At 38.6% G+C, this 19,683-nt stretch overlaps 1 protein-coding gene and 1 non-coding gene across 5 annotated transcripts in view; one reads left to right on the plus strand and one right to left on the minus strand.

Annotated features, from left to right (window-relative positions):
- PDE4D (phosphodiesterase 4D) overlaps positions 1–19,683 on the plus strand; it is a 1,430,886-nt gene that overhangs the window by 407,701 nt on the left and 1,003,502 nt on the right. The gene's annotated exons all lie outside the window — the stretch shown is intronic.
- Positions 16,986–17,090, minus strand: LOC118530000 (U6 spliceosomal RNA). Its single transcript, XR_004914426.1, has one exon. It is a non-coding gene; the product is annotated as a U6 spliceosomal RNA (small nuclear RNA).

The following is a 19,683-nucleotide window of genomic DNA, read 5'->3' on the forward strand; positions in this document are numbered from 1 at the left end:
TCATACCAAAATATAAGTATTGAGCAAAATAAAGTAACTATATTAGTTTCCTAGGGCTTCTGTAACAAAGCACCACAAACGGAGTGGCTTAAACAATGGAAATTTTTTGTCTCCCAGTTCTGTAGGCTAGAAATTTGAAATCAGGGTATTGGCTAGGTTGATTACTTCTAAGGGCTATGAGAGAGGGATTTGTTCCAGACCTTTCTCCTTGGCTTGTAGAAAGCTATCTTCTATATATCTTTACATTGTCTTCCCTTTATGCATATCTGTGTTCAAAATTCCCCTTTTATTATAAGGATTTCAGTCATATTTGATTAGGGCTCACCCTAAAGACCTCATTTAAACTTACTTGCCTCTGTAAAGACCCCATCTCCAAATAAGGTCACATTCTAAGGTAGTAGAGATGAGGACTTCAATATATGCATTTTGGGGAGACAACAATTCAACCCATAACTATAACCATTTAAATATGAGCATTCTTTGCCTTTAAACTTGGGAGTCCCTCTACAATGCTAAACAATGCATTCTTGGTTATACTATATAGAACACTAAAAAAAGGATTTCTCCATTTTTGTTAACTTCCAAATTAATCTGCAACTTTGTTTTTGAGGTTTCATAAAATGTCCCATCAGGGACTCCTTTTAATTATTCACTCTTCACCACTGACAGATCATTCCCTGAGATGCAGTAATGTGTACTTTGAGACTCAGGATATATGGAAACTCAGCCTTGTTAAAGTCATACAATTAGTATGTGACAGAGCTGGGATTCAAATCTTTATCTCATTGACTGTAAAGTTAATGCTATTTATATGGTCAACAATATCATATTTTAAAATGTTCATTTACTATTTGTCTTTTTAATTAAAAAATACTGCTTTTCATGATTACAGATGTAGCAGGTACTCAGTGAGGAAAATTTAGGGGAAAAAATCTCCCAGAATTATAGAGATGAGTATTAAAATTACCCATAATTTTACCATCCAGAGATAGCCATTATATGTTAGCTTTCAGAATACATGTATAAGCATTTTTATAATTCCACTTATATATTTATATCTATAGAACTACATATGTAATTTTTTGTATCACTAGAAGTTCCTTGCAAAAAGTTTTCAAATCTCAAATCATTTGCCCAAATAGAGATCACCCTTATCTTACTGAAGAATTTTTTTAAATTATTTGAAATAAGAATTCTTTTCATTGTTGGATTATTTTGGAGAGGATATGGCACAAGGCAATGGAGTTGCACCTGCAATTTAACTTTCTGTTCTTACTTCCTGCTGTAGAGTGCCAAGGGATGACTGGTCCAAGACAGAGTGAAGGCAGGGGTGACAGCCAGCACTTTGTCTTTTTTTCACTCTCTGTTTAATCTCTGAAACCAAGACTTCTACCTACGCATGAAGGTACTTGAATAAGTAGCCCTCTCTCCCTCCCAATGATATAAAAACTGGGATAGTTCTCAGGAGAGAGCCCCCTCCCTACCACAGAATCTGAGGCAAAAAAATAAGGGGAAACTCTTTGGCCACTCTCCTAAATATAAGGAGAAGACCTTAAAAAGAGCATGATGTCTGTGATAACCATGTCTAGATATTACAGAATTGAGAGAACCCATTGATTCTTTTCAGAGGATGACCAGGAGAACCTAAATCACGTCAGGATCTGGGGACAGAATCTGTGATGAGTACATCCTTTTGTTTGATTACAGTGTCATTCCAAGGCTTCTCTACGGAGATCTTACACATTCCTCACCATTTTGCTTTTTTATATTATGTGACTTCTATGTTTAGCCCAACATTGCTTCTTCTGAACCCATTAGATCTATCTGATATTTAAACACTTGTAATCTGGTGGTTTGAGGTTTGACTCTCAAAGTTTTGGTGTGGAATCAGTCCTGATGAAATGCTTGAACCGGGCAGGTTGTCTTTCATGGGGGACGGGCTCTGGCTTGCGCCGGGTACAGTGGCATAGCTGATTATAAGTCTCCCCTTGCAGACTTGGTTGTTTATAGTAGCCCCAGTCACTTGTGGCCTAGATCCATGGATCTTGCTCCAGGGCTTGTAATGGACCTAGATCCTATTCACATGATAAATATGGCCTTAGTTCCAGCTGGTGATGATAGGTGATTGGTGATTAACTTTAGCACTCACTGGAATAGAGTTAAAGGAACTTCACTGCAGAATGAGTGAGATTTTTGTGGTGTTTCTGCTGAGGTTGTTTAGGATTGTTTTGGAGTATAAAGGTCCTGACTCTGATCCTAGTGCCTTCCATGAGCACCTTAGTCATCTGTCTGCCTTAGGCAGCAGATGGAGTCACTGCAACTCATTCACTTTATAGTCAGGTATCCTTATACTACCTTATAATTTACTTTTTCAGATCGTTGTGACAAGTTTTCTACTCTTATGGAAAATTCCTCTCATGGTTAAAGCTTTCAGGAAGTGCTATGAAGCTTAATAACTCTCTCTACTGAATAGGAATAATTATGTGCTGGTTCATAAAATGTACTCATGGTCTCATTTAGTTATTAGAGAGGCTAGAATACCGATTCTTGAACGTGAAAAAATTTATAGGCTAAAGAATCATAGTATCAAACAGTTCTTTTGTTTCTAAAGCTCTTTGGAGATGGAGTAACAAATCAGTTAATAATCAAAGCAATGATTTATCATTTGATTTTATACCAGAAAGCCTACATATTTATTTAAAAATAAAACTCCCACTTATGCTACGTTATCAGAAAAGGTATGTGAAAATTCCATCTCAGTCTCCCTATTGTTTTACCTGAAATATTTAAGGCTTTCTTAACATAAATTGTCACAAGTATGTGCTTATTCTAGTTAACATTTAACTGATCAGCATGTAAATGTGTGTGTGTTTGCTACCAGAATAAAAGTGGCATTTCTATTTTTTTTTTTTTTTTAAAGATTTTATTTATTTATTTGAGACAGAGAGAATGAGAGAGAGAGCACATGAGAGGGGGGAGGGTCAGAGGGAGAAGCAGGCTCCCTGCTGAGCAGGGAGCCTGATGCGGGACTCGATCCAGGGACTCCAGGATCATGACCTGAGCCGAAGGCAGTCGCTTAACCAACTGAGCCACCCAGGCGCCCAAAAGTGGCATTTCTAAACTGCAGAATATTTTCACTGAGTATAATAGGTGGCTCTCATGCCCTCTTATTGCTAAGCAATTAAAAAATTATCAGAACATGTGCTTTTAAAAATGATCACAGCTGTAAAGTCTCTTGTGTTAATACTGGCAGTCTCTCCCTTCTATTTAGAATTTTGTATCTTGTTAGAATAATTGCATTATTTTCAGATCCCTTTTTTACCTAGATGTGGCCTCTAGCCTAGCCCTCTAAATTAATCAGAACTTTTTCGGTTGCAAGTGACAGAAATACAACTCAAGGTGGGTTAAGCTATTTGAATAATACAAATAATGATGACAATGTGTGAGTTATCGTAGCTGGAATGGTATTTGAAGGCTTATAACTAAAAAGAAAAGAATGACTGTAGAGAGGTGCCTGGGTGGTTCATTTGGCTGAGCGTGTGACTCTTGATCAAGTCTTGACCTGATGATCCTGAGTTTGAGCCCCACACTGGGGCTGCATTGGGCATGGGGCCTTACTTGAAGACAAACAAACAAAAAAACAAAACAAATAACTGTAGAGACTTACCTCATTACCTTATCATTGGTGGGGCTTTTTTTCTCCATCAGTCTCCTATCTCTTCTTGGTTTCACCCACACATAGGCTGTCTCCACCTGAAAAGGAAGATGGTGGCACAACTTCCTGTTGATAAGAGCTTCTTTCTTCCATTATCTATATATCAATATAGGGAAGGATTCTGCTTAGCTCATTGGTTGGATCATATGTTTACTCTCTGTACACATTACTGTTAGTAGGAAAATGAGATAATACAACTGGTTATTCCTGGGAATTAGAAAAAGAAGCCCTGCCAGACTCATGTAAAATGAGGGTGTGATGGTTTCTCAAAGCTATGCCACTGTACCCGGCACAAGACAGGTATCATAAATACCTGTCTACACATCCTAAAGCTATATTCCCTTTCCCTCATTCTTTGCTGCCCCAACCAACCCCAAATCTGCTTGTCTCAAACTCTTTTCTCCTCTCATTTCTTGCTTTTCCATAGGAATATTAACCTCCAAGTAATGTTTTCAGACTCCTACCCCTTAAAGGACAGGACAAAGTAACAGCTTCATTATATTTACAATTTCAATGGGCTAAATAAAGTCCATACTGTCCTTTTTGTACTTCCAGGTGGATTATTGCTTTTAGGAAAAATTAAATTAATAAACTGAGCAGTTATTTAATAATATTTCATGAAACCTATGACAAGCATGGGAACTAAACAGGCAGAATTGGTGTTGATATTCATGTTGGGACTGTGTCCTGGAGGCCCCTGTTCTAACTCAAGTTTCACTTTCCTGGTTGCTGGATAGTGGCAGGATCCTAGGTATTTTGGGGACTAGGGCAGATTAATAGTTGGGGATTCAGAGAAGGTCAAACCAGCAACTACTTACTAACCAGCACACAGACTGTCCTCATATTTTTGCAATGATATGTAATTGCTGACTTTCTAACCTGGGTTACATGTATGTGTGTAGGATTAACAGTTATATAAGAGAATTACTCTGAGTAAATGACTTTAAGAGAATTGTTTAGGACATGGACCAAAGATGATGTGCTTTTAAAACAGTTACTCTGTAGCTTGTTTCCTTGTTGATTTTGTTTTATTTTGCTTTCCCTGCACGTATTTCAAATGGGTCATCAAGCCTCTTAAAATTGTATGTGAATTTTGGTGGATAAATGAAATATGCATAATTTTTTTTTTCTAGGAAGCCAGTTACTTTTACCAGGTTTTCAAACAGGCCATTCTATACACACACACACACACACACAGATGAAGTGTTAAAAATCACTGTCATAAAATTTTATAATTTCCATCAATATGGAAAAATAAAACTTATATAAAGACTTTATGTAAGAGTAGTATCAAATAACTAAATTAAATTTTAAAAAGAGTGGGAACATGCATAGTACATGCCTATGAACATGCATAGTACATGCCTCACTGAAGATTTCTCTCCAATGCTTACAACACTATTTTTATGCTTACTCCTGCAGTCATATTAATCATCACATGAGGGGTTTACTTTGTTTCCATTTAGCTTAGCTCATTACCAATTCTGGTTCACATGAACTCACAGGTAAAAACTACAAGTATTCTTGTATTAGTCCTTATGAATTTTTCCATAGAGTGATAAGGTATGAAACAGTGCTCCATATCAAACATAATTGGGCCTAAAGCTTGTCTGCTTTATAGAACAGTAGCTAGAAAAGTTTCGGTTTGCAATTTATAATGAGGAAAACTAGCTTAAACTTTAGAGGGAATGTCTAATAAGCCAGAAGGTTAAAAACCAAGTGGAGTCAGAGTTGTCTCTTTTACAAATGGTAAAGTCTAAACTTAGACCCTAGCCAGGCCAGACTATGCCCTGAGAGATATTAAGGATAAACAATTGCCAAGGAACAAACCCATTATTAAGACCAAAACTTAAACAATTCTAGAGGCACTTCCTTAAACAGTTCTACATATGTGTTATTGATCTTGAAATTTTTTAGGAAAAGCTATACAGTAGTAAAGAGTATTCCTGAGCCCTAGGCAATGAGTAAGTAAGGAGTATACTTACTGGGGCCAATGATTCTATTTTGATAATTTAAGTAAAGTAAAGTTCTCAGGTATTACATCTGGTTATGAATATCTAGGAGTCAATTTTCCATAATGTTTACATCCTTCCTTGATTATTATAGCTGATGACCAAGCTCAGGTTTTCCAATATAAATGTATTGTACTGAGTTTGTTTTAAAAGAATGTGGCTAAAATTAACAAGTCAGGAAACAACAAATTTTGGGGAGGGTGTGGAGAAAGGGGAACCCTTTTATACTGTCGGTGGGAGGCAAGCTGGTGCAGCCACTCTGGAAAACAGTATGGAGGGTCCTCAAAAAGTTGAAAATAGAGCTACCTTACGACCCAGCAATTGCACTACTGGGTATTTACCCCAAAGATACAAAAGTAGGTATCCAAAGGGGTACGTACACCCTGATGTTTATAGCAGCAATGTCCACAATAGCCAAACTATGGAAAGAGCCAAGATGTCCATTGACAGATGAATGGATAAAGAAGATGTGGTATATATATACAATGGAATATTATGCAGCCATCAAAAGGAATGAAATCTTGCCATTTGCAACGACGTGGATGGAACTGGAGGGTAGTATGCCTGAGCAAAATAAGTCAATCAGAGGAAGACATATATCGTATGACCTCACTGATATGAAGAATTCTTACTCTTAGGAAACAAACAGGGTTGCTGGAGTGGTGGGGGGTGGGAGGGATGGGGTGGCTGGGTGATAGACATTGGGGAGGGTATGTGCTATGGTGAGCACTGTGAATTGTGTAAGACTGCTCAATCACAGACCTGTACCTCTGAAACAAATAATACATTATATGTAAAAAAAAAAAAAGAAGATAGTAGGAAGGGAAAAATGAAGGGGGGGGAAATTGGAGGGGGAGACGAACCATGAGAGACTATGGACTCTGAGAAACAAACTGAGGGTTCTGGAAGGGAGGGGGGTGGGGGGATGGGTTAGCCTGGTGATGGGTGTTAAAGAGGGCACGTACTGAATGGAGCACTGGGTGTTATACACAAACAATGAATCATGGAACACTACATCAAAAACTAATGATGTAATGTATGGTGATTAACATAACAAAATAAAAAAAATGTTAAAAAAGAATGTAAGGATGTTAAAAGCTAATACAAAGAGTATTTTGAACAGATAACACTATTGTTTTTAACAGTGAAATTAACTAGAAGCATTTGCACAGATATGAAGGAAAAGAAGAAAATGCATAATGTAATCACCACCTTTTCACAAATCTTGGACTAGTTCTGGACAATTCAATAAGATATTAAAAATGATTTAAAGACTTAAATAAAAAATATACAATGGAATGTTACTCAGCCATCAGAAAGGCTGAATACTTACGATTTACATCAACATGGATGGAACTGGAGGGGATTATGTTGAGCGAAATAAGTCAATCAGAGAAAGACAATTATCATAAGGTTTCATTCATATGTGGAATATAAGAAACAGTGCAGAGTATCATAGGGGAAGGGAGGGAAAACTGAATGGGAAGTCATCAGAGAGGGAGAAAACCCATGAGAGACTCTTAACAAACTGAGGGTTGCTGGAGGGGACGGGGAGTGGGGAGATGGGGTAACGGTGATGGGCATTAAGGAAGGCACATGATGTGATGAACACTGGGTGTTATATAAGACTGATGAATCACTAAACTCTACATCTGAAACTAATGATGTACTGTATGTTGGCTAATTGAATTTAAATTAAGAACATGAGATTTCATAGTTTGTCATTATTAAACTCATGATTGCCTTCTACTTTTCCCTTTTTCATGTTTTTACTTTAGCCTATCCTTTTTCCCTCCTTGTTTTGTTTTGGCTACTCAACACATCTTATCAAATGTAGCACTATTCCCATATTTGGTGTCCAAAATTACACAATTCATTTGGTGTGAGGTGAGGGAGAAATTTCTTTTTAAAGGTACTTGAGATGAATCCCTAACAGGCCCTGGGTTAATTCACATATTCAGCAAATATTTATGATACATCTGTAAGTCAGCATCAGCAGTGTTCACTGCAGTGAGGAAAACGGACCTGGCATACAGTTAAATGGAGGAGAGTGACATGATAGTTCCATGTAATTCCAAGCAAGCATAAGAGCTCAAAAAAAGAAAGAAAGAAAGAAAGAAAGAAAGAAAATAAAAAAAAAATCAGAGAGCTTGGAAAAGTAATAGAAGGGGTTACCTCTGATGGAGAGAAGGGAGATGTTGTAGCAAACTTCTTTGGGAAGGAAATATGTTAGCAATGACCTGAAGAATGAGAAGGTGTCAGCAATTGTGGGGGAAGGAAGAGCTAAGTAGAGAGAGTAGCATGGCCCAAGGTCTACTCAGGAGCTGAAGGAAGGCCAGTATGGGTACAGTGAGTGGGAGAGAGAATGGCATGAAATGAAGAAAGACAGAGCTTCGTGGAAACCCTGGTGCTGTTCACCAAGTATGTGGCATTCTGCCTCTGGCCAGACACAAGCTACTGGCTCCATTGTGTTTGGGTAGGGTCGTGATGCTTGAGCTAACTGGTGAGTTGTGAGCACAAGTGATGCATATAATGTTCTGGTCAGTTCCTAAGTAAGGCTAGTAACAGTTCAGATCACCTTTGCCCTGGTGTTGGGCCTCTTAGCCATCTGCAGAACAAAGAGGAAAAGTGGTGTTGGGTGCTATATAAAGGGAAGCAGAGGTCAGGAAGAAGAGGGAAAGGTCTCTTTCAGAGGCAGAACTGAGAGGTAAAATTATTTCGTGTGATGTTGTAGTAGGTTCTGCTAGAGTGGGGGGTGGCAGGCGGGTGGGTGGAAAGAACCTTCCTTTCATGTGAAGAAGGAAGAGAAGGATGTGAAGTAGAGCCTGTGACCTTGGTGAAGTTGCCCTTCTCAGACTCTAATGCTTCCTAGGAATCAAGAATGAGGTATTAGTCACCTCCCCGTGCCCTGAGAACATTTCCAGAGCGGCCCAAGGCCATTGATGTAGCTGTTTATCAGTCCTGCCTGCTCAGAACTCAAGAACCTGTGATCCTGTCAGGAAGGCAGGTGACCCCATCTTTTGATAGCTGTTAGACTCTACCTGGTGTAGAGCTATGCCTGAGGCCTGCTGGGGAACATGATATTGTACCTTCCCCCATTCCCGTCTTTGAAAATATTCAGCACTTCATAGTGCCCTACTAAAGTCAGACCACGGGCACTACAGGGAGCTGTGCTCTTCCACCCGGCTCTGTGAATTCTGTAGTATGAGAAGGCATCACATAGGTTACCTTGTTGCGCGTACTTTCAAGAACACCATTTCAAACTCTCAATTAACATGCGTTCCCTTTTCTGAAACAAATCTGCCTGACAACCAATCCAGATGGAGTTACAATTTCTCTTTTCCAATTTCCCTTTTCATAATTTTCCCTCTCCCGCTTGACAAAGAGACATTCACTTCTTTCCCACTGCAGACTTCGCTATGGTGCATTGCTATGCAAAATATCTAACATGTTTCCAATAGAAATCAAAAGGACAATTTGAATTACTATCTTGGTACTGATAAAAAAGTGATTAAAAAAGTGAATTATTCTACTTATTGAGTAACCTTTTTTTTGTGCAAAAAAAGTACATATCAATTCTTTACTTTTAACAAAATTGAAGGACTTATTTCAAGTCTACAGCTGATAGACATTTGAGAATGATGATATCACATCCTCAGTTTTGGGGTGTTTTTTTGGCATGTGTCTGGATTTAAGGGATCTAATAATATTACCATAATGAAACTTTCCCCATTCCCACATACCTATTTAGTTGTAGCACTTACTATAAAACTTAAATATAGGAATATAATTTATTCTAACAGTGAAATATATTCACCCTCAAATAAATGAACAGGTTGAGAAATTCAAAACCATTTGTCTCATTAAGAGATGAATTTCCAATGAAATTTTAGTTTTACATTAAGCAGTTATTAAAACTTATTAAGTGTTTTGAATAACTATGTACTAAACGATGTGACTATAATGATAACTCCACTCAGAAGAAAAATTTTAATACTTAAGGCATTATGGTCACAGTATAGTTTTAAACAATTAAATGTCCATTTAATGCTTTTTTGTTGCATAGACATTTGGTAGGGCTATAAAATGCATTGAAATTTAAAATATAAGTTTGATAACAATTTCTAAGTAAATAGAATGGAAATACAAGTTTAAGGGGAAATATTAACAATATTAAATTTCTGGTTATTAATGAAGACTTTGTTCTTAAAATTTTAATGGATAATGGAGACCAAATTACCATGGCATTTTGATTTCATTGGATGCAGTTTCAGAAAATTATTTAACAATTTTATTTTAAAATGTGAATTTCACAATTGGATAACCCATTCCTTTTAACTATTTATTTATTTAGCAAATATTTGAACTTATGATAAAAAAATAAGTTTGACTTGAAGATATATGAGAGAAAAAATAGTTTTTCAAAGTATTTTAGATAATATAAAACTGAAGTTTGACAGTCACTGGCATTGAGGGTTTCTTCCCAGGTCTGACCTCCTATTCTAAATATCCTTATATAGACTATTGCCAACTCTAGTCATGGTTAAGCCAAATTCAAATGTCAGGTATGCTAAAAAATACATAGGAACTGGGGACATGAACTAGATAGCATAATGTGTTATCAGGCAACAATAATCTAGAGAATTATAGCCCTGATGAGAATGATTAACCTGTGGTCTTTTGAGTTTCTTGGGATTAGAATGTTGAAGGGATGTCCTTGAAAAGGCAAGTATAGATATCTGGAGGGGTGCACACTGGAAAAGACTGGGGAGAAAGGCCTTCTGACTTTACTGGTCAGAGTGAACAAGCCTATTGGAGAAAGAGAAGAACATGCCCAATTTAGAAATAAGAGATGGAGAAGAGTAGGTTAGAAGGGGAAGGAATTTTTCTTTTTAAGTTGAAAGCAATTTAAGATCAGAAAGTAAGGGGAAAAAAGAACTAAAATCCTAACAAAAAGACAACCAAATAGGTAAAATTCATGGTAGGATGAAATATATTAGATTTAAAACAATAGATAAAAAATCAGAAACAAATGAGGCCAAAGGTTAGAGATAAAATTAAAGCAGATAAAATATTAAAAGAGTAGGCTTATGTCATGAAAATAAACATGCAAAGAAAATTAAAGATTTTTTTTTTAAGATTTTATTTATTTATTTGAGAGAGAGAGAGAATGAGAGAGAGCCCATGAGAGGGGGGAGGGTCAGAGGGAGAAGCAGACTCCCCGCTGAGCAGGGAGCTGGATGCGGGACTCGATCCAGGGACTCCAGGATCATGACCTGAGCCGAAGGCAGTCGCTTAACCAACTGAGCCACCCAGGCGCCCGAAAATTAAAGATTAAGAAAAGAAATTTAGAACTAAAGAAAGTAAAAAAAAAACAAAAAACAAAGTCTTTTAAAAATAAGTAATGAACAGTTGGAGGTGAAAGGGTGATAGAAAAAGATGGGTGGGGAGCAGAAGTTGAGAGCATGGTGACTTAGTGCTAGGCGAGCCGAGAAGGGCCCTCTGTCTCTTCTTCCTGGAAGGCCTGGTAGCCTGCACCCCAGTGAATGGGGGAGTCCTCACAACGTTAACCATGTTTCCCTAATACAAACAGCTCAAACAGAAGAGTGGCTGAGCTTGGCCCCAAGCAAGCCAGTACACTATATTTCAACATTATGTTGGAAAGATTATTCAGCGGGGACATCCCTGCGTAGATAACACAGGTGACCATGTGACAAGGCGGCTTGGGGAGAGACTGGGAAGGCGGGGCCTTGCATCATCTCCAGGATACATGGCATTTACGTTGCCACATTTGTCTGTGGTAGGATTGGTTGTCTCTGAAAGCTAATGGAGGGAAGTTTGGGGAGAATAAAGGAGCCTGCACATAGAGTGGAGCCTTGCTTCTCACTCCCCCAAATAGATGCAGGCATGTGTTCTCCAGCTTCTGATGCCCTAACCGAAGACGGGGTCTCACGTCACTGTGCCCATCAGTGCGGCCCTGCAGTAAATGAGAATCTGAATCCCAGCCCAGGCTAGCCCCAGTGTCCTCCGAGTGTGTGCTCCCCAGCAAGGCAAAGGAAACCCTTTGAGTGGTTGCCAAGTGCATGCAGAAAGAAAGGGGCACTTAGATGAAGGAGACTGATGGCATGTTTGTCACTCTCAGCTTTTTTTTTTTTGGTATAGTCAACTTCTCTTCTAGTGGCCCTGAGCCATTTTCAGCTTCCGATAGCTTGAACCACACCGTTTCTCCAAGCACAGTTTCCCCCATGCTACCATACCTAGATCTGCTCTGGAAATGGGAGTTCTCTTCTCCTGGGCCCTCCAGGTGCTGCTAGATCATAGACCACTGGGACTATTGTCTTGTCCTCTTCTGGTCTCTTATCTACGATGTTCAGTAGTGATGAATAAATTTTAGCAAAAGCATGATATGCATATGAAATAACCTGAAAGCTTGAATCACTTGCTTTAAAAATGGACTCCAGCAGCGTCAAGGAATTCGATTCTAATACTGTCTTTTAGTGAGTGTTTCTTAAACGTGCTACCTGGCAGTAATTTGTCAGATTCTTCCTAGCCTTTTCTCAGAGATACCAGCCTTGTGAGCATCATGTCACTTAGTATGCTTTCCTGGCAATTTTTTATTCCTGGGAGGATCATTTTACATTAAGATATATATATTTCTAGAAGCAGAGCAATGTCTGACTAACCTAAACATTTATGGAAGTTAAAATAAGAATGTGGGCTTTTTTTAGTAGCATGTCAGAGCTTTTCCTGAAAATATCAGGCAAAAGTATCTGACGTGGATAATCAAACCGTTTCTTCTGTAAAAACAGAATGAAGGAAAAGAAAAAGAATGCTAGTACACTATTACTATATTTCAGGCAGAACTTTAAAATCTGTTATGATAAACATGTCATGAAGCGCAAACATTAATGTATATTGTAAAATGTCACTGCTTGAATATGAATGTCACTTGATCCCTCAAAGCCAATGAATACAAATGAGGTCCCATTAACAGTGTTGTCTATCCTAACTGCAGTGTGCATTGACCCCCCTTTGCGTGACTGTGGCACCTCGGTCTCTCCTGTCCTCCCTCTTTCTCTTCCTGTTCCAACCTCCTCCCTTTGTTTCTGAGAGTCTCCAGTGTTTTATATGCCCTGTAAACAGTTGTGCTCCTTGTCATCCCTCATCCCAGTCCCTTTCCTTGCTGCCGTACGAGGAAGGCTGTCCTTCCAGGCAGGGCCACATTTTGGTGGCACCCAGTCCCTCTCTCTGTGGATGATGCGTCTATGGTCTCTGATAGCCATATGTGTGAGATGGTGGTGGAGCTGACCCTTTGCCCACCTCCATGCTCTATTTTGTCACCTGCACCCTTGCACCCTGAAGCAGAACTGTTTGTGCTCAGAGTTTTGTTTTGTTTTTAACAAATATAGTTATTTCATCATCTGACTATAACCCCTTTCTTCGTGTGGGCTAAAAACCAAATCATCATTTGTGAATATATTGTGTGTAGGGATATACCATGTCTTTTAGGAAGAAAGGTGACGGACACCATGACATTCCCCAAACCCCCATTGTATTAGTTCGGGCTACCATAACACGGTCACATAGAATGGGTGGCTTAAATGACAGAAATTTATTTTCTCACTGTTGAGTCTGGAAGTCTGAGATCATGGTTGAGTTTTTGGTGAGATCTCTTCCTGGCTTTTCGGTAGCTGCCTTGCTGCTGTGTCCTCCTCATGTGGCCAAGAGACAGAGCTCTGATGTCTTGTCCTCTTCTTATAAGGGCACCAGATCCTTATGACCACAAGTAACCTTAATATCCTCCTAAAGGCACTATCTCCAAATATGGTACTGTTGGGGGATAAGGTTTCAACCTATAAATTTAGGGGTATACAATTCAGTCCACAGCACCCACTATTCTCTTGTTTTTTGTTCCTCTCACAAAACGACAATTGCAAATCGAGGTATAAATCCCCTTCCTAGCTCACCTTCCAAAGTAAAAGTGTCTGTGCTAATCAGCTCAGGCCTATAGTACTGCCACAGGAAGTAGCCAGATTGCAAATTCCATTTTGGGCACATTTAGGACAACTGTGGTATATAACTGGTATTGCAGAAGTCAGAACTTCTCTTACTGCATGGAATACTTAACCTTCATTCTGGAATATTCCCTCACCTGTTGATGCAAAGTGAATAAACCTTTTAGAATTTCTTTTTTTTAATTTAATTTTATTATGTTATGTTAGTCACCATATAATACATCATTAGTTTTTGATGTAGTGTTCCACGATTCATTGTTTTCATATAACACCCAGTGCTCCATGCAGTATGTGACCTCCTTAATACCCATCACCAGGCTAACCCATCCCCCCACCCCCCTCCCCTCTAAAACCCTCAGTTTGTTTCTCGGAATCCATAGTCTCTCATGGTTCATCTCCCCCTCCAATTTCACCCCCTTCATTTTTCCCTTCCTTCTCCTAATGTCCTCCATGCTATTCCTTATGTTCCACAAATAAGTGAAACCATATGATAATTGACTTTCTCTGCTTGACTTATTTCACTTAGCATAATCTCCTCCAGTCCCATTCATGTTGACATAAAAGTTGGGTATTCAAAATCAATGCACAGAAATCAGTTGCTTTCTTATACACTAATAATGCAACTGTAGAAAAAGAAATTAAAGAAATGATTCCATTTATAATAGCACCGAAAACCATAAGATACCTCGGAATAAACCTAACCAAAGGTAAAATATCTATACTCTAGGAACTACAGAACTCATGAAAGAAATTGAAGAAGACACAAAAAGATGGAAAAACATTCCATGCTCATGGATCGGAAGAATAAACATTGTTAAAATGTCTATGCTATCCAGAGCAATCTATACCTTCAATGCCGTCCCGATCAAAATTCCAATGACATTTTTCAAAGTGCTGGAACAAACAATCCTAAAATTTGTATGGAATCAGAAAAGGAAATGTTGAAAAAGAAAAACAAAGCTGGGGGCATCACGTTGCCCGATTTCAAGCTATATTACAAAGCAGTGATCACCAAGACAGTATGGTACTGGCACAGAAACAGACATACAGACCAATGGAACAGAATAGAGAGCCCAGATATGGACCCTCAACTCTATGGTCAAATAATCTTCGACAAAGCAGGAAAAAATATGCAATGGAAAAAAGACAGTCTCTTCAATAAATGGTGCTGGGAAAATTGGACAGCTATATACAGAAGAATGAAACTCGACCATTCTCTAACACCATTCACAAAGATAAACTCAAAGTGGCTGAAAGACCTCAATGTGGGACAGGAATCCATCAAAATCCTAGAGGAGAACATAGGCAGTAACCTCTTCGACATCGGCCATAGCCGATGTATTTCAAGATACATCTCCAAAGGCTAGTGAAACAAAGGCAAAAATGAACTTTTGAGACTCAAAATGGATGAAAGACCTCAATGTGAGACAGGAATCCATCAAAATCCTAGAGGAGAACATAGGCAGTAACCTCTTCGACATCGGCCACAGCCGATGTATTTCAAGATACATCTCCACAGGCTAGTGAAACAAAAGCAAAAATGAACTATTGGGACTTCATCAAGCTAAAAATCTTCTGCACAGCAAAGGAAACAGTCAACAAAACAAAGAGGCAACCCATAGAATGGGAGAAGATATTTGCAAATGACACTACAGATAAAGGGCTTGTATCCAAGATCAAAAAGAACTTCTCGAACTCAAACCTTTTAGAATTTCTGGAAAAAAAAAAAAAAAAAAGAGAGTTTTATTTGAGCCCCAGTTGGGACAGCTGCCTGGTAGATACACAACCTTCAGGAAGAAGAGAGTGCTCCAGAGAAGGAATGCTTAATATGGGGTTATATATGGTTTTGTTACATCAGGAATTACAAATCATCATGATGAAGGATAGCTCAGAAAATTACAAACTTTATCTTATGCTTTTATTATGTGCAAGCTTGCAGGCTTTGGAAGTATGGGAATGGAACTTAGGGAAATTTTTACTCTTCAGTTTGAAATGTTCCTTTTAGGTTATTGGCTAACAAAGCAGATGTACACTGTGCGCTCAGGGCAGAAACAGAGCCCATACTTTGAAGTTTGGTTAAGTCATTCTGACCATGGTAAATGTTCAAGTGTAGCTTCCCTGGGAGCCCAGGAGCAGGGTCCACAAACATCGAACATTGAAAATGTCCTTTATCAAGTCCCACCTATAACCAGCTGTGTGCTATAGCCCTCTACTGCCTGGGGAGGCCTCTATGATTAGGGTTAAGCCTACTGATACACCCCGGAGTTGTAGAATGAAAGACCACAAATTTGCGGCCAGTCAGACCTGATTCTGAATACTAGCTGTATTATTTACTACCTGCCAGGAGCTGGAGAGCTATGTACCCTCTCCCACACTGAATTTCATTCTTCAGCAAATGAAGAAAATGAATAATACTTAATCGTGCAGAACTTTTGAAAATTAAAGGTAATGAAGTAGTACGTACCCAGGATTGTACCTGAAGTGTGGCTTACTGACTTGTTATATGATGCTTCGAAGAAGAAAGCGAAGGAGGAATCTGCTTCAGGGGTACTCTGAAGTCATCAAAATGATCTTTCATTTGCCAAAACAAACTACAGCATTTTTAGAAGCAAAAGGTTGGGAAAACCATGCTGGTAAATTAAATAAGCAGTGAAGTGCTGAAATTCTCCAGATGTTGGAAATTTGGGATCTGTCAAGACATGGTGGTATTCTTTTTTTTTTTTTTTTTTTTTAAGATTTTATTTATTCATTTGACAGAGAGAGACACAGCAAGAGAGGGAACACAAGCAGGGGGAGTGGGACAGGGAGAAGCAGGCTTCCCGCAGAGCAGGGAGCCCGATGCGGGGCTCGATCCCAGGACCCTGGGATCATGACCTGAGCTGAAGGCAGACGCTTAACGACTGAGCCACCCAGGCGCCCTGACACGGTGGTATTCTAATGTAGTTTTTCTTCTCAAGCTCAATTAGATTTTCTAAATTTTAGGTATATTCTTGTATTTACACAAACAGTTCATGTATTTTTTTGAGACATGGAACAATTGATAAGAAAATTATAGGAGAACTTTAATGTGTCTTCTTTCCTGATGTTCAAGAAAAAAGACTAAGCTTTCCTTCTAGTCTCTTTCAGTGCAAGTTTATATTTGCAAAGCCAGGTGAAGAGACCTATAACTGGGCCTATCCAATCTGTTTTTCTGCTGTCCCTTTCTGCCACGTAGATTCCCCTTATTCTTTTTTCCTTTTTTTTTTAAATATGGAACGCTTCACGAATTTGCTTGTCGTCCTTGCACGGGGGCCATGCTAATCTTTGCTGTAGTTACAATTTTAGTATATGTGCTGCTGAGGCGAGCACCAGATTCACTTTAAAGAACACTCATCATACCTCAGTGCGGAAGCAAGCATCAGGGCTTAGCAAGGGAGGGTGCAAGACACCTCAACAGTTTTTTTTTCCCAGAGTGAAGAGACTTGGGGAACATGAATAAGTGAAATGTGGCCATATATGAGTGAATACATCAGATGTCAGTGGACTGAATTTATTTGTATCAAAAGAGAGCAGAGAATGTTATGCATTTATTGCTCTTGTTTTTAAAATTGCTCTTTCCTCTTTTATTTTGTTATTTTATTGTCTGTGATCATTGCAGAAGCACCAGAAATTACAGAAAAGCAGAGTGGTTTCTCGGGAAAAATTATAGATGGTGATGGATGACAATGAAATCGTGTGACAGTAAAACGCTGTATTGAGTACTGAGCTCCCTGCTGGATTAGAGAAAGAACATGAGTAGATAAAAGCACAACAATTTTCTTTTCATTGTGTCTCAGGAGAAAACAATGCAGTTCAGCATAGATGGAAGCAAATGAGATTAGTTAAAAGAAGAAGGAACTTAAATAACGTAGGCCAAGGCCGAGTAATGATTACGAAAAAGATGACTCACGTAATAAAAGCATAAATGAGAAAAAGTGGTGTTTCATCTTAGATTTTATTGGTCCTTTTCCTGAGGTTTATGCGTTAAGGAGGAGTCACACAATACAGAATGAGACAGAGAGTTGATAATTATATGGTTAGATGAATTAAATGATTCTAGACCCCAAGCTGAATATTTCACTTCTGTTTTCTAGGTCACCTATCTACATTGTTTCAGTGAACTGAGTTGGTTGTAAAAATTCTACTATGCTATCAGGAGATGGCTCAAAAACATCTCCATGAACTAAGTAGAACTACTATGCAAGAATATGCTGTGGGCAGGGACATAACGGTATGTTTTAAAGTATTGAAAAAATCTTAGGGTCATGCAACCAACTCACACACTTAATCACTAAGATATAATACAGAAAGTTCATGGAAAACATAAATTTCGTACATGAAAAAAGACTGGGTCCTACACACAAATGTATTTGCAATAGCCTAGTTATTAAGGAGTCATGATTAAACATGGGCTCTATCTGACTTATCCAATTTTTTAATAGTAGAATAAAGAACTTCTTTGGAGAAAGAAGGTTTTACTCAAAACCTGCTTCTCTGCATCTTTCTGAGTTGAGCAAAAAAGGAAACTAAAAAGGCCCAGAAGTCACAAGGCAAGATGTGTATTTATTAGGTTGATTCACGAGTGTGTTTGGTTTTCCGTCCTATGTTAAGGCATGGAGTTTGCCTAGAGGGTAAGAATTACCTGCAGTTCCTGCTCTTTGTTTAGTTAAGTCAGTGCAGAATGATAATCAGCTGTACACGACAGCAGTCACCAAACGCCCTTGAAAACTCCGGCAAGCAGAGCACAGCGCCTTTCACTATGTGACCCTGATGAGGCATGACATTTATATTAGGATAAGAAATGCCAATCAAATGGAAGGTATTGGAAACGGCCCGTTGAGGAAAGGTGATGAATTATCCATTGATTTAGTCTAAGAAGAGAGGATGGAGAAAAAATAAAGGGATTTGATTTCATACGCAACTTGTTCAGGAGACAGCATCTTAAAGGATTTTAAATGCCATGTTCCTAGCTATTCGTGTGGCCTGTTGTTGGTAGGGAGAATCAAATGAATGAGCTCGAAGGTCTTCGTGTTTTAAAGTGGATGAGCGGAAAATGAGGAGATTGCCCAGTGGAGGCTGTCTGTGCCTGTCAGTAACACTGCCTGGATTTCTTCTAATTGAAAACAGTACGAAGAGAGCTCAGATTATCAAAATGTTGCTCTGCTCTGAGGGGTAGTTTACTCTGGTGCTAGACAGCTTGGTTTCAAATGCTAGTTCCTCTCCTTAGTAGCTATATGACCTTGAGCAAAGTATTTAACCTCTCTTGGTTCTAATTGTCCTCATCCATAAATGAGCACAGCAATAAATCTTACCTCACCGTTTTGTTTCAAATATGAAATGAATCGATACTGTTTAGGTATTTAGAGCATTTTTGGCACAAAGTAAGCCCTCCATAGATGTTAATTGTTATGGATATGCATTTTTCCACAGTGAAAATTGCTTCATTATTTTTTATCTAATGATAAAAGTGGTATGTGTTTATTGTTTAAGAGACAGATTTTAGAGATAGATAGAAGAAGAGAAAAAGTTATTTGGAATCCACTTGCCCTCAGATAACTACAGTATACATTTAGGTATTATTCTTCAAGATAGTTTTCTGTGTGTAAAACCCATAATGTATAAAATCATGTCACGCACCCTATCTCATTGGGCCAATCTCCTGCTGATTCCTACTCCATTCCACCACTAAAATAAAAATACAAATTAACCTGTGACACTGTCATCTAGCACAATCCAATGGTCCTCAAAGATTTCATCTTCTATAAAGTTTTTCTTGAGCACCTCACCCTTTTTTGAATCACCATTATTATCATACTATATGCTCATTCCATGGGACCCTTAACACATTTGCTTCTTCAACAAATATATGTATTGAATACTTTCTCTGTGTCAGGCATTGCATGAGGTGTGGTGTGACGGTAGC

This window comes from Halichoerus grypus, chromosome 2, assembly GCF_964656455.1.
Source record: "Halichoerus grypus chromosome 2, mHalGry1.hap1.1, whole genome shotgun sequence".
Taxonomy (NCBI): domain Eukaryota; kingdom Metazoa; phylum Chordata; class Mammalia; order Carnivora; family Phocidae; genus Halichoerus; species Halichoerus grypus.